Raw genomic sequence first — 15620 nt, 5'->3', positions numbered from 1 at the left:
ATCAGAATCAAATAAATTACTTTTAAAGAAAAAATAAAAATCAGGGCATTGCCTGGGCACAGTGGCTCACACCTGTAATCCCAGCATTTTGGGAGGCCCAGGCGGGAGATCACTTGAGCTCAGGAGTTTGAGACCAGCCTGGGCAACATAGTGAGCCCTTGTTTCCACTTTTTGTAGCTTTTTTTTTTTTTTAAGAAAAAGAGAAAAAATAATAATTTTTTAAAAAAACAGGGCAAGAAACTAGACAAGGGGAAAACTTATAAACCATCAGTTAAATGCCCACTGGAGCTGCTGTTTTAAAGAAGCACATGCCAGAGTGAGGAAACAGTTCCTTCCCTACTTCACCTCCTTGACCACATTCGCTCGTGCAATTTGTAGGGTGGTTACTTGTCACGGACACCTACCAGGCACCAAGAGGACCTCAAACGCTGGAGCTCCCACAGTCGTCAAGGTGAGGCAGGGAAGAGTGACCAAAGACTGTTCTTCTGCTTCCATCCCAAATGCCCTCTTCTGGCGGGTGCACATCATCCCAAGGGCCCCTCCTTTCTTCACCTTCTTTCTCCTCCAAGGCTCAAAGTGAGGCAGGTGGCAGGATTGAGAGGACCACAGGGGTCTTGTGTAACTCTTTGTTATACAGGGCTGCCGTGTGATTGTTGAGACATGCTTATTCTTTTTTTTTTTTTTTTAAAGTATTTGTTTATCTGAAAGTCAAATTTAACTGAATATTCTGTGTTTTTAACTGCTAAATCTGGCAACTCTACTTTGTTACTGATTGTTGCTAAGACTATTGGAAAACATAGATTAGAAGAGGCCAGCAAACTTTGTCTGTAAAGAGCCGGATAGTAAATATTTTCAGTTTTGTAGGGTATACAGTCTCTGTCCCAACTACTCAGCTCTGCCATTGAAGCAGGAGAGCGGTCATAAAAAATACATAAATAAATGAGCATGACTGTGTTCCAATAAAACTGTATTTACAAAAACAGGCATCAGGGACCATACCAGACTGTGTGTTTTTCAAATTGGGGCCTTCAGACTCCTGGCTATCCTCAGATGTCTTGTGGGGGTGAGAGTGGGCTGGATCCAAGTTCCCAAGAGTAAAAAACAGAAAGATTGATCAGAAGCATTGAGCGTAATGAGTGCCGGTAATTCTGTGTGTGTGTGTGTGTGTGTGTGTGTGTGTGTGTGTGTGTGACCTGAGATGGGTCACTGCCTACAGAAAGCATGCACTTCTGGAGTAGGAGGGTGTCTGGAGCCACCTAGGTTTTACAAGGTCGTGGTCTGAAGAAGAGCAGATTCTATGTCTGGGATTGCTGATGGTCAGCATGTACTCTGTAAAGACAGAAATGCACAGACAACATTGTAAAATCAGACAGTAAATACAGAGGCCAAGAAAAGCAGAATGCCCCTGCAAAAGGTCTTCAGGTATAGCTAAAGCTGTTGGCATTTGACAACCTGATGTACAGTATTCAGAAACACATGGGAACTATCTGCAAGTGCTTCTGTGTGTGCGTGTGCATGCACACACGTGCTCACACGTGGACATGTACACCATCTATCTGAACAGGTGGGTAACAACTGAGGAATTTGCATGGTTGGTTGGAATCAATAAATGTAATAGTAATAGCCATATCAGCTATATTTGTATCAGCTTTCTTACTGAACTTACAATATTCCTATGTGTTTATCAAGGGCAATTCCATGGTTTAAAATCACTTTAAATTCTGCCCTACAGACCAAAACCACCTATAAAAGGTCTGACCTATTAAAAGCATTGAACCCAAACACAAACTTCCCAGCGCACAGAAAATGTTAATATGTCTGCAGCAGAAGTTGTGGGGATCACAGTGTGAGCTAAAGACAAAGAATTAGATAAGCCTCAGCCTATGGCAGGCCAGGTAAAAAATGTTGGCATGTATATAAGTAAGTCATCAGTGAAGTGTTTTAAATAAGAGAGTGACGTGATTAGATTTGCACTTTGAGGGCCAGGCGCGGTGGCTCACGCCTGTAATCCCAGCACTTTGGGAGGCCGAGGTGGGCGTATCACAAAGTCAGGAGATAGAGACCATCCTGGCTAAAGTGGTGAAACCCCATCTCTACTAAAAATACAAAAAATTAGCCAGGCGTGGTGGCGGGTGCCTGTAGTCCCAGCTACTCGGGAGGCTGAGGCAGGAGAATGGCGTGAACCTGGGAGGCAGAGCTTGCAGTGAGCCAAGATTGTGCCACTGCACTCCAGCTTGGGCGACAGAGCGAGACTCTGTCTCAAAAAAAAAAAAAAAACAAAACAAAACAAAAAAAAAAACGTGAAATTTACATCAGCAATGAACATAAGGAATAAGAGAAAGGAAGGTGTAAACAAAGACACATTGGCCAGGTGCAATGGTTCATATCTGTAATCCTAGCACTTTGGGAACCCGAAATGGGAGGATGGCTTGAGGCCAGAAGTTTGAGGCCAGAAGTTTGAGACCAGCTTAGGCAACATAACAAAACCCCCATCTCTACAAAAAATACAAAAATTAGCCATTCATGGTGGTGTGTACCTGTGGTCCCAGCTACTTGGGAGATGGAGATGGGAGGATCACTGGAGCCTAGGAGTTCAAGGCTGTAGTGAGCTGTGATCATGCCACTGCACTCCAGCCTTTGCAACAGAGCAAAACCGTGTTTTTTAAAAAAAAGGACTCATTATATTCTGGCCAGTCTAAGAGGATGGTTGGTGGAGTAAATGACTGAGATAAGAAACAGTGGAAGAGGACTAGATGTAAAGGGAAAGATGCTGAATTCAAGGAAGATTAGAGCTAATAAGTGTCCATCAGATTTAGTTAAGTTGAAGGTCACTGGGGAACTTGGCAAAAGCCATTTGTTTGTTATGATGAGGCAGAGACCTGTGTTGGAGGGGCTGAGAAGGGAGTAGGGACTGAGGAATAAAGATGGTAAAATGATTCTTTCAAGAAAATTGGCTGTGGATGGGAAGACACATAGGGCAGATTGCTGAAGGAGATTGGAAATCAAGGGAGGGTTGGGGAGTTTTATGGGAGAATTGAGCCCACTTAAAACTCATGGGCAGAGTCCTATTTCTGATATGGAGAAATCAGTGCCTAGCTGACCAATCCCCCACAGATAAAATCTATACATTCTGGACAAAATATATAAACAAACAGAAAACCTACCTACCTAAGGGCTCTGGAGAGTAAACCCAAGCAGGTAGGTTTTGGAGGGGAATCAATATGTTCAGGAAGCACCTGGCATGAAATGGGTCCACGATTTTGTGGATTTTCCTTGTGTTGGCCACGGTCATAGCATAGGATGGCTATGCCAACGAAAAGAGTCACACTCTGTAAAATATTTGAAGAGGTTTATTCTGAGCCAAATATGAGTGACCAAGACCCAAGGTACAGTCTCAAGAGGTCCTAAGAACACATGCCCAAGGTGGCTGGGTTACAGTTTGGTTTCACACCTTTCAGGGAGGCATAATGTTACCGGTGGAAGGTATCCCAGTTACCAGCAGCGAATCCGTACGGGTCTGCAGCAATCTCAGTTCTTGCTTCCTCAGAAGAAACAATTCGACTGAGGGGCATAAGGCAGAAAAAGAGACTGAGGCAAGTTTCAGAGCAGGAGTGGAAGTTTATTTAGAAGGCTTTAGAACAGGAAAGAAAGGAAAGGAGAGTGCACTTGGAAGAGACCCAAGCAGGCACCAAGGTCAAGTGCAGTGTTTAACCTTGATCCTAGGACTTTATAGGCTGGCCCCATCCCAAGATTCTTCCCTTAGGGTGGGCTGCCCTTACGTGTGCTGTCCCCCTTACCCTTGGGAAGTGAGCACACACAGTGTGTTTAGGAAGTTGTACGCTCACCCCTCCGAGGCTTTCTTTGATTTTCCAGTGGACTGCCCCCGGAAAGTCATACTCTGCCATTTTGTCTGTTGATGCACCTGCCCAGGAAGCTGCTTCTCCCTGGCGCCTGCATTCAGTTAACACTTTAGTGCAACAGGTGTGGACCATCAGGAAATGGCCTCTCCCTGGTGCCAGCTGCCATTTATCACTCTTAGAGAGGCAATGTGATCATTGCCAAGTCATCATCTGACATTCCTAGTGGGTGGGGGAGCCCCCTCCTTCCTCACTCATGCCTAACTACCCATAACAATAAGACATCAGTCCGGCTGGGCACAGTGGCTCACGCCTGTAATCCCAGCACTTTGGGAGGCCGAGGCGGGTGGATCATGAGGTCAGGAGATCGAGACCATCCTGGCTAACACGGTGAAACCCCATCTCTACTAAAAATACAAAAAAATTAGCTGGGCATGGTGGCACACACCTGTAGTCCCAGCTACTCAGGAGGCTGAAGCAGGAGAATCACTTGAACCCAGGAGGCAGAGATCGCCGTGAGCCAAGATCACACCACTGTACTCCAGCCTGGGCAACAGAGCGAGACTCTGTCTCAAAAAAAAAAAAAAAAAAAAAAAACAATAAGACATCAGTCAATACATGTGAAGTACACATTGGTTTGGTCTGGAAAGGTGGGACAACTTGAAGACAGGGAGGGGAGCTTACAGGTCATAGGTGGATTCAAAGGATTCAAAGATTTTCTGATTGGCAATTGATTGAGTTATTATCTAAAGAACTGGAATCAATAGAAGGGAGTGTCTGGCTTAAGGGGTTGTGAGGATGAAGGTTCTTTTTTTTTTTTTTTCCAGACAGGGTCTCACTCTGTCACTCAGGCTGGAGTGCAGTGGTGCAATCATGGCTCACTGCAGCCTCAACCTCCCAGGCTCAGGTGATCCTCCCACCTCAGCCTCCCGGGCAGCTGGGGCTACAGATACGCACCACCACACCCAACTAATTTTTGGGTTTTTTTTTGTAGAGACAGAGTATTGCCATGTTGCCCAGGCTGGTCTCAAACTCCTAGGCTCAAGCAATCCACTCGCCTTGGCCTCCCAAAGTGCTGGGATTACAGACATGAGCCACTGTGCCTGGCTTTTTTTTTTTTTTTTTTTTCCTGAGACAGAATCTTGTTCTGTCACCCACTCTGGAATGCGGTCATATGATCTTCTCTCACTACAACTTCTGCCTCCTGGGCTCAAGCAATCCTCTCACCTCAGCCTCCCAAGTAGCTAGGACTACAGTCATGTGCCACCACACCCTGCTAATTTTGGGGTTTTTTGTAGAGATGGGGTTTCACCATATTGTTCAGGCTGGCAAGTTTCTTATTGCATCAGAGAGAATAGATGGGAAATGTCTCTTATCAGATCTAAAAAGGCACCAAACTTGGAGTTAATTCTCTCCTGGGTCAGGAAAAGACCTGGAAAAAAAGGGGAATTCTCTATAGAAGGTAGATTTCCTCCACAAGAGACAGCTTTGCAGGACCATTTTTAAATATGTCAAAGAAATACGTTTTGGAGGAAAATACTATAATTTATTTCAGAGACTGCTATGTCATGTGATGCTATACTAGAGTCAGATTGGAATTTGGTGTCTTATTGCACAGAGTCTTTTTGTCAGTCTTAAGATCTCTGTTTTGATGTTGATGCTGGTCAGTTGTGCCTGAATCCCAAAGGCAGGAGGGTATAATGAGACATGTCCTAACACCTATTCTTATCACTGCCCAAACTAGTTTTTCAAGTTTACTTTGGAATGCCCTCAGCTGAGGTGGCAGGGGGCCTTCAGTTGGTTGTGGGGGCTTAGAATTTTATTTTTGGTTTACAGCTAAAATTCCAATAGAAGCCCGCTGGCTTTCCAGTGAGAGGAACCCGAGAGTGGAGCCCAGAGTAATCAAAGTTATTGAAGAGTGAGGGGTGAGTCTTGGAAAGGGGAAAGCCAGAGAAGAGAAACCCAGAATTCTGTATATAAACTCTGCCTAAGTCTCTGATTCCTGCTTAACCTCACATGCACAGGGTAACCTGCAGGCAGCCTAGCTAAAGATAAAAAAACTAAACCGAGGCCGGGTGCAGTGGCTCACACCTGTAATGCCAGCACTTTGGGAGGCCAAGGCAGGAGGATCACCTGAGGTTGGAAGTTCAAGACCAGCCTGACCAACATGGAGAAACCCCGTCTCTATTAAAAATACAAAATTAGCCAGGCATGGTGGCACATGCCTCTAATCCCAGCTACTTAGGAGGCTGAGGCATAAGAATCGCTTGAACCTAGGAGGCAGAGGTTGCAGTGAGCCAAGATCTCACCATTGCACTCCAGCCTGGGCAACAAGAGCAAAACTCCATCTCAAAAACAAACAAACAAACAAACTAACTAACTAACTAACTAACTAAACTGAGACCCGAGCTCCTGCCCACTGAGGATAAAACCAAGTTTGCAACTGGTTTTATTGCAAACTTGGTTTGCAATAAATTGCCTGCTAAAGAAAAAAGATTAGTGAATTGCCTGCTAAAGGAAAAAGATTAGCCTTTTTCTGAGGAATTAAACAGAATCTAGAGTCTCCTCAACATAACCTTCAAAATACTCAGGATATGATCCAAAATTACTAAGCATACAAAGAACCAGGAAAACATGACCCATTCTCAAGGGAAAAACAAACAACAGAAGCCAATCTCAAGGTAACTTGGATGTTGGAATTATCAGACAAGGATATTAAGGCAACTACTATCATTATGCTGAAGAATATAAAGAAAAACACACACATAATGAATGAACAGATAGGAAGCCACAGCCAAAAAATACAAAATATTAAAAAGAACAAAATGGAAATTTTAGAACAAAAATATGTAGAATAAAAAATTCACTGGCTGTGTTCAGTGCAGTGTAATCCCAGTTACTCAGGAAGCTGAGGTGGGGGGATCACATGAGCCTACAAGTTTGAGACCAGCCTGGGCAACATAGCAAGACCCCACCTCAAAACAAAAACAAAGAATTAACTGGATGTGCTTAATGACCATTCCACCATCTCAGTGGAAAGAGCAAATGAACTTGAAGGGAGATCAATGGAACACTGGAAAGAAAAAGAGACAACAGAGCCTCAGAGACCTGTGGAACAATATGAAAATGTCTAATGTATGGATAATTGGAATTTCAGAAGGAGAAGGAAAAAGAAAGGAGATAAAAAATATACACTTAGAAGCTTTTGGGGAGGTCCACAAATGGGTTCATAGAATTCACAGTGTAAGGGTAGGGATTTGGCTAAGGCAGAAAATATGACAGCACTTGCATCGCAACAGGAGGTATAACCACTCAACAGGTTTATTTTGCCCACTGCCCAGATAGAACAAATTTATCAAGACAGGGGAATTGCAATAGAGAATTTTTTTTTTTTTTTTTTTAGATGGAGTCTCGCTCTGTCACCTAGGCTGGAGTGCAGTGGTGCAGTCTTGGCTCACTGCAGCCTCTGCCTCCCGGGTTAAAGCGATTCTCCTGCCTCAGCCTCCCAAGTAGCTGGAATTACAGGCACGTGCCACCACACCCGGCTAATTTTTGTACTTTTAGTAGAGACAAGGTTTCACCATGTTGGCCAGGCTGGTCTTGAACTCCTGACCTCAGGTGATCCACCTGCCTCAGCCTCCCAAAGTGCTGGGATTACCATGCCTGGCCTTGAAAGAATTTAATTCATACAGAGCTGTCTTAACAGGAGACCAGAGTTTTATTACTCAGTCAGCCTCCCTGAAAATTCAGAGACAAGGGTTTCTCAAGGATGGTTTGGTGGGTAGGGGGACAGAGTTTTATTACTCAAATCAGCCTCCCTGAAAATTGAGAGACAAGGGTTTCTCAAGGAATGTTTGCTGGGTAGGGGGACAGGGATTGGGGAGTGCTGATTGGTTGGGTCAGAGATGAAATCATAAGAAGTCAAAGCTGTTCTCTTGTGCTGAGTTGGTTCCTTGGGGGGAGCGGTGGGGACAGGACTGGTTGGCAAGTCCAGGCGGAGCCACTGATCATCAGAAATGCAAAAACCAGAAAAGACATCTCAAAAGGCCAGATTCTACAATAGTGATGTTATTTACAGGAGTAATTGGGGAAATTCCACATCTTGTGACATCTGCAATAATGACTAGGAAGCGTTTCACTATGCCCACACCTTAGTAGAATTCAGACCCCTCTCATCCTCCTAATGCAATGGCCTTTCATTAGCGTTACAAGGGCAATTTAGTTTGGGGGCTATTATCATTTAAATTATGAACTAAATTTCTCACAAAGTTAGCTTGGCCCATGCCCAGGAATGAGCAAAGACAGCCAGCCTGTGAGGCCAGCAGCAAGATGGAGTCAGCCATGCCAGATTTCTCTGCAGTCATAATATGGCAAAGGCTATTTCAGAGGGAAAAGAAGTATAGGATGAGAGCAAATACAGGTGGATTTATAGGTTCGAGATGGGAATTTTTATTTGGTGGCTTCTATTTCCCTGTAAAAGTGAAAGAAAGAAAGAGAAAGGAAGAGACAAAGCCGGGTGCATTGGTTCACACCTATAATCCCAGCACTTTGGGAGGCTGAAGAGGGAGGATTGCTTGAGCCCAGGAGTTTGAGACCAGCCTGGTCAATATAGTGAGAGCTTGTCTCTACACAAAATTTTAAAATTTGCTGTGTGTGGTGGTGCTTGCCTGTGGTCCTAGCTATCTGGGAGGCCAAGATGTAAGGAACACTTGAGTCTGGGAGGCAGAGGTTGCAGTGAGCTGAGATCACACCACTGCACTCCAGGCTAGGCCACAGAGCAAGACCTTGTCTCTAAGTAAAAAAAGAAAGAGACAAGGTCATCTGCAAGTGGAGATTTGAAGGAAGGGCCAGGGGCTTGGGGAGATCGACAGGGATTTGAAATAATCGCTGTGGGAAAGTAAGTTAATCAGACACTTATTGGGGTTCCCCAGGTGTAGTGAGGGTACCTCTGGATGTAGTAATCATGAATTTATGTAGAACCAATATGCCCTGTTGTGTGACTTTCCCAGAGGCTGCCTGAGAGCAGGCACAGTAATAGGTAGTTGGGTCCATACACAGTTGGGATTTTGCCAGATAGGATAAAAAAATGACAAAGGATCAAGATTAGGGCTTGACCAACATTGTTAGAGACATGGACTCTAAGCATGATAAAGGAGGAAGGAAGGGAGAGAGACAGCTGATGGTATGGGGATAAGTAGAGACAGCCACAGATCAGAGGTGCTGATGATGGTGAACAGGTGCAGTGGGGGTACCCGCACAGGCCAGCCATGGGGAAAGGAGCAGCAGTCAGAGAAGAGGAGAGTGAATAATCAGTGATTTGGAAGTGGAAAGTCTCAACTTCCAATAGTGCCAAAGCCCAAACTGTGACTGTGGAAGTGGGTGGCTTAGTGACAGTAGAGGTGATCTTTAGGGAAGAGGGAGTCAAGAAGCTGAGAGCCCAGTTGGACTGTTGACAATTTCACCCAAACCAGGGGTGAATTGACCTAGGATGACAGCAGCACACAGGTGAGGAGGAAGTGGTGAGACTGATGCAGAGATCTTTGAAGAAGGAGGGACCTGGAGGTCGGTGGATGACAGAGGCTTTCAGGAAGGGAAGAGGGTGGCATAGCTGTATGGTTGAGGCTCAGAAAAAGCCTAAGGGAAATGGAAAGCAAAGAAGACAATGACCTTACTGCCCAGCTTTTAAGCTGTGGCACGGAGAAAATGACAACCACCACTGTAGGAGGGCTACGGAAGACACAGTGTGTGCTGGGGTATGACTTTATTTATCTATGGCTGCAGAACAAATTACTACAGATTCAGAGGCTTAAAACAACACAAACTTAGTATCTCACAGGGTCTGTGAGTCAGTCTCAGCATGGCTTAGCTGGGCTGTCTGCTCAGGATCGCAGGAGACTATAATCAGGGTGTTGGCCACAGTGCCATCTGGAAGCTCCACTAGAAGAATCTGCTTCCAGCTCACTCGGGATGCAGCAGAATTCGTTTCCTGATTCCTCACTGGCTGTCTGCTGGAAGCTGCCCTCAGTTCTTAGCCACGTGAGCCTTTCCAATGTGCTGCTCATTTCACTGAGCCAGCAAAAAGTCTCCAGAACAAGTCTGTTAGCAAGACAGTCTCATAATATCACTCCATCACAGTGTGACATCCAACCCCGCTGCATATTCTGTTCATTAGAAGCAAGTGACAGGTGCACATGTACTCAAGGAGAGGGCATTACACAGAGGTGTGAGCACCAGGAGCCAGGGATCATGGTGGCCTCTTAGGGTGTGTCCTCTTCAGAAGGGGCGAGGATATAGGACGTTTGCTGGTTACGTCAGGGCAGCAGGGTGGAGGAAGTGGGATGTGGGGAAGGTAGGAGCTGGGTCAGGACAAGAAAGGCTGAGCACTTGAGATGAGGGTGTGCTGGGTGACAAGGAGAGGGGCTTGGACTTTGGGGACAAGCTGATGGAGATAGAGTTATCTGCTTTTCTCCATTGCATGCACTGTGAAAAAGAAATCTGCTTATTTATAAAAACCCATGTGTGGCTGAGCGTGGTGGCTCATGTCTGTAATCCCAGCACTTTGGGAGGCCGAGACAGATGGATCACCTGAGGTCAGGATTTCGAGACCAGCCTGGCCAACATGGTGAAACCCCATCTCTACTAAAAATACAAAAAAATTAGCCAGCCATGGTGGCAGGAGCCTGTAATCCCAGCTATTCGGGAGGCTGAGGCAGGAGAATTGCTTGAACCTGGGAGGCGAAGGTTGTGGTGAGCCGAGATCGTGCCATTGCACTCCAGCCTGGGTGACAGAGCAAGACTGTCTCAAAAAAAAAAAGAAAAAAAAATGTGAAAAAGGTTAACTTTGTTACATGCATGTTAATTATATTTCCTCCGGAAGCTCTCTGAAGAGCACGTCGCAGAGACCGTCTGAGAGGAGCCCTGAAGACAACAGGGAGAAACAATGAGAAAATGACATCCCCGATCTCCAGTACCAAACGCAGGGAAGAGTCAGAAGGCACGATTGCTCCTGGACAGCAGGAACCCACGCCGATGGTTTGAAATTGAAATCAAAGTCTCATGAATTCAATAGAGTTGGGTGAAATGAAATTGTGTGACTGTCAATAAATGACCAGAGGATGATGGTTGATAAGACACACAAGGAGTATAAAAGTGAAGATGGCACATTTGAAGCCCTTGCCAGGGTGTCTGGGATCTAAGTAGGTATACATCCATTTATGACATTAAAAAGTTTGTTAATGTTTTAATTGGAATACACATATGGGCGGAAGGAGGTAGAAAAAAATATATATATGTAGTTGTTTTTATAAAAGAAGAATAAGCTGGAAGTTTAAAAGGGGAGAAACAAATGAAAACCTTTTATAACAGGGTGTATTTTTTTAAAGGACTTAGAGTTGGAGTTGATTGGACACATCAGCACAAACTCATTTCCCAGCTCCCACTGGAGTGCACTAGAAGTAGACGCCTGCCTTTAGTTCTCACACGGATAATGTGATTCGCACCATGAGCGCCCAGACGTAACATTCAACTGATAACATTTGCCACTCAAAGAAACAGGGCTCCTTGGGGAATAGCTGATTCCATACCTTGGTGCAAGAAAAATCAGAGTCGGCCTGAGCAGACTTTGCTAGAAGTATGTAAGTTAAAAAACAAAAATGTTTGAGGTAGTATTAAAAGGAAAAAGGACGCAGCATACAAAGGCAAAGCTGGGCCGGGTGCGGTGGCTCACACCTGTAATCCCAGCACTTTTGGGAGGCCGAGGCGGGCGGATCACGAGGTCAGGAGATCGAGACCATCCTGGATAACACGGTGAAACCCCATCTCTACTAAAAGTACAAAAAAATTAGCCGGGCGTGGTGGCGGGCGCCTGTAGTCCCAGCTACTCGGGAGGCTGAGGCAGGAGAATGGCGTGAACCCGGGAGGCAGAGCTTGCAGTGAGCCGAGATGGCGCCACTGCACTCCAGCCTGGGCGACAGTGCAAGACTCCGTCTCAAAAAAAAAAAAAGAAAGAAAAAAAAGTCAAAGCCAGCCAGGCACGGTGGCTCATGCCTGTGATCCCCACTCTTTGAGAGGCTGAGGCAGGAGAGTCACTGGAGGCCAGGAATTCAAGACCAGCCTGGACAACATAACGAGACCCCATATCTACAAAAAATAAAAAAATTAGCTGGGTGTGGTGGCGCGTACCTGTAGTCCCAGCTACTTGGGAAGCCGAAGTGGAAGGATCCCTTGAGCCCAGGTGTTCAAGGCTGCAGTGACATTGTCTCTAAAAAGAAAAGAAAAGAAAGGAAAAAAAGGCAAAACTGTGATCATCTGATTATCAAAAAGAAAACAAAAGTGTAGTGAAAAGCCTGAGTCCATAATGGTACTGGATATGGGTTATACTAAAAGAAGTATATGTGAGCTCCTGAAAATGTCAACTGGTTTTTGGTTGTTGTTGTTTTGCCAAAGCCAATTGTTCTGAAGTGTCCACTTTTCAAACACTGTGCATACCATAGCCAAGTTTTGATTCATAATTAAGCTATGAATTTCTTGTACTTTTTTTTTTTTTCTTTTGAGACAGAGTCTCGCTCTGTCGCCCAGGCTGGAGTGCAGTGGCGCAATCTCGGCTCACTGCAAGCTCCGCCTCCCGGGTTCACGCCATTCTCCTGCCTCAGCCTCCCGAGTAGCTGGGACTACAGGCGCCTGCCACCACGCCCGGATAATTTTTTGTATTTTTAGTAGAGACGGGGTTTCACCGTGTTAGCCAGGATGGTCTCGATCTCCTGACCTAGTGATCCGCCCGCCTTGGCCTCCCAAAGTGCTGGGATTACAGGCGTGAGCCACCGCACCCAGCCCGAATTTCTTGTACTTATGTATTTATATCAGGTAATGAGATTTAAAGGACACTCAGGGATGAAAGATGCACTGAGTTATTTAAAAACAAAAAACAAAACAAAACAAAACAGTGAGAGTTCTATGAATCTTGTTGATGCGGCAGGAAAAACTTGACCAAAGGAAGCCACCCACACTGATAATTGCCAGCCTGGGAGAAATGACTGTAGGAGGCACATCCAGGCCCCACTCCCAGACCCAGTGCCCAGGCTCCAAGCATCTCTCCATACTGGAACAGCACGGCAGCTCCAAATCTGGAACTCATACCCCGATCTGTAACCGTACCTCAGACCTACATCTTCAACTGAGCCATTTCAGCCCAACTGTGAGGCTAATTCTGCTTTCTTTCTTTGGATGGAGGCTTAAAAATAAATATAAAGAAGATGATGGACACGAACGTAGATTAATACTCTTGTAATACCTTTAAGGAGTAACTACTTTAATAGCTTTAGGTAATAACTACTGCAAACACTGGGATGATTTGGGTTTTATCTGCTTTTTAGTTGAGGTAAAATTCACATAATATAAAATTAACCACTAACAACTTTAAAGTATAGAATTTTAAAATCTGCTTTTTAAAGTGCTGGAAAAGTGTAAAAGCATGTGACATTAAACTTGTGATATTAGTTTAGTATTTAGGTAGATTAAGTTTGGTGGTTAAATGCTTAAATAAATCTAATTGGGTCTATAAATTGAGGCTATGTTTTGTGAATAGTGTTTAAATTATTAGTGCTACATGCTTAGTGTCTAAGATTTTGTTAGATTTGTATATCTGCCTTGTTAGATGTTTGAATATTAATATTAATATAGTTTAAACAGCCTAAGCTAATTTAATTAATCAAGCTTATAAGTAATATTTAATGTTTAGAGAATTTATAAGCTAATCAGGCATTAATCAAAGAACAAGTGATACAAATACTAGATTTATGAGCAAAGTAACATAAAAATACTAGATTTATGAGCAAAGTAATAAATCGTATGAGTTGAACTTAACAAAACTAGTCTTGAAAACGTACAACTTTGGGTGCAGTGGCTCATGCTTGTGGTCCCACCATTTTGGGAGGCCGAGGCAGGAGCATCACATGGGAACAGGAGTTGAAGGCTGTAATGACCATAATTATATCATTATGCTCCAGTTTGGGTGACAGAGCGAGACTCTGTCCCCCCAAAATAAAGTAAAACAAATAAAAATGAAAATAACAATAAAATGTACACCTTCAATAAACTGGAAACATAAGTAAAATACACAGATAACTTTGTTCCTCTCCATGCATAAAAGCTTCCCTCAGGCATTAAAAACTCAACTGACCGTGACTCAGTAGCTTATAAACTAACACAAAAGTATAGAAAGCGATTTATTTGTTGAAATTTTGACAGTTAAAAATATTACAAGTCAAATTAAAAGGAAGCACCTCTTTCAAATTAAATTTTCTTTCATTCATTTTTATTGGTGTTTTGTTTGTAAAGAGAAAAGTCACTAATTTTTACAAACAGTGATGAATATGCTGCTCAAATACATATCTTTCCATGGAAGGAAGTCTCTGTATCCCACTCATATCCCTACTCCATCTCCATGGGGGAGAGGAGTTATCATGGATTGACCATGGCCTTGGGGTGATCAATCTGTACTTGGTCAAAAAGTCTAGCTCTGTTGCTTCTCAAACTTCAGGAACCCCCTGCGGATTTTGATTGGGAAGGACTGGAGTGGGTGGGGTGAGGTTTGCACGTGCAGTGGGCTCCCAGATGATGCACTGCCACTCTTCCGGGGACCATGCTCTGAAGCCCAGAAAGTAGGTGCTGTTCACAAGTGAGCACCTGTGCATGTGGCTCCTTCCACGGTCCCAGTGAACACAGGCTGGAGCTGTTCCCTCAGCCAGGTCCGCCCTCTCTCTCTGTAGTGTTGTTTTGTTATAGACAAGGGGTCTTGTTATGTTGCCCAGGCTGGTCTCAAACCCCTGGACTCAAGCAATCCTCCTGCCTCAGCCTTCCAAAATGCTGGGATTACAGATGTCAGCCATTGCACCCAGCCTTCTCTAGCATTTTCTTTCACACAGCAGCGGTGACCTTGTGTCAGGAGGCTTTGGGGCACCTGCCCCCTCTCACTTCTGCATCTCACACTCCCTCTGTTGATCTAGTGTGTGTGTGGCCTTGCCTCTGTCACAGAGATCAGATCAAAGAGTAGTTTGGGTATGGCTGGGAGGGGGAGAAATAGAATAGGAGGCCTGACACAACTCTTCATTTGTTATGTGACTCCCCCCAGTAGAATATAAGCTCCTTAAGGGCAGGGACTTTGATTTTCTTCACTGCTGCATCCCCAGCAGACAGACACACCCTAGGTGCTTAGTACATGTTTATGGGATGAATGAGGCCTGTCTGGACTCTAGGCATTCCTAGAATTCCTACTGGAGGCCCTGGGAGGACACAAACCCAGAGGAGGGAGCAGGGCAGAGGGCTAACAGAAAATGGAGGCCACCAGGGGAATGCGATGAGTTGCCAAACCAGGAGAGCAAAAGCAAATATCAAAGCCAGGGACTCCAGCCAGGAATCCAAGCCCCAGCCAGATGAAGAGAAAGAGCAAGTGGGCCAATTATAAGCCGGGAGGGGCTCGAGGCCTTCCCAGGAGCAGGCATCTGAGGCGTGCTTTCATGTGTCTCCAGGGCCAGTGCTAGGGTGGGTCCCTCAAGATGAAAGGGGCACAGGGATGTGATGGACAGAATGGTGTTTCCTGGGGGCTCTTCCTTTTCCAGAACTAATGCTGGGAGACAGCATGTGGTCTAAGAAGTCACAGGCTGGCTTTGAGTCCCAGCTTCCACTCTCCGACTGTGTCAACTTGAGCGAGTTACGTACAAGTCACTCACCTTTGCTTGCTGTTAAGACGGTGCAAACCCTTAAACA

The 15620-nt window shown here is 44.9% G+C and overlaps 1 protein-coding gene across 1 annotated transcript in view; it reads right to left on the bottom strand.

Annotated features, from left to right (window-relative positions):
• The window catches only part of TSPAN9 (tetraspanin 9), a 231747-nt gene extending 217987 nt beyond the window's left edge, over positions 1-13760 (bottom strand). The window contains exons 1-3 of the mRNA XM_034935188.3: positions 13742-13760; positions 12039-12117; positions 405-1329 (exon numbers count right to left, since the gene is read on the bottom strand). The gene's annotated coding sequence lies outside the window, so the exon portion shown is untranslated. The remainder of the gene's footprint in view (positions 1-404; positions 1330-12038; positions 12118-13741) is intronic.
• Positions 13761-15620: the final 1860 nt, after the last annotated feature.

Source organism: Pan paniscus, chromosome 10 (genome assembly GCF_029289425.2).
Source record: "Pan paniscus chromosome 10, NHGRI_mPanPan1-v2.0_pri, whole genome shotgun sequence".
Taxonomy (NCBI): Eukaryota; Metazoa; Chordata; class Mammalia; order Primates; family Hominidae; genus Pan; species Pan paniscus.
Note: the sequence above shows the minus strand (reverse complement) of the source record. Positions and strands in the feature narration are given on the sequence as shown.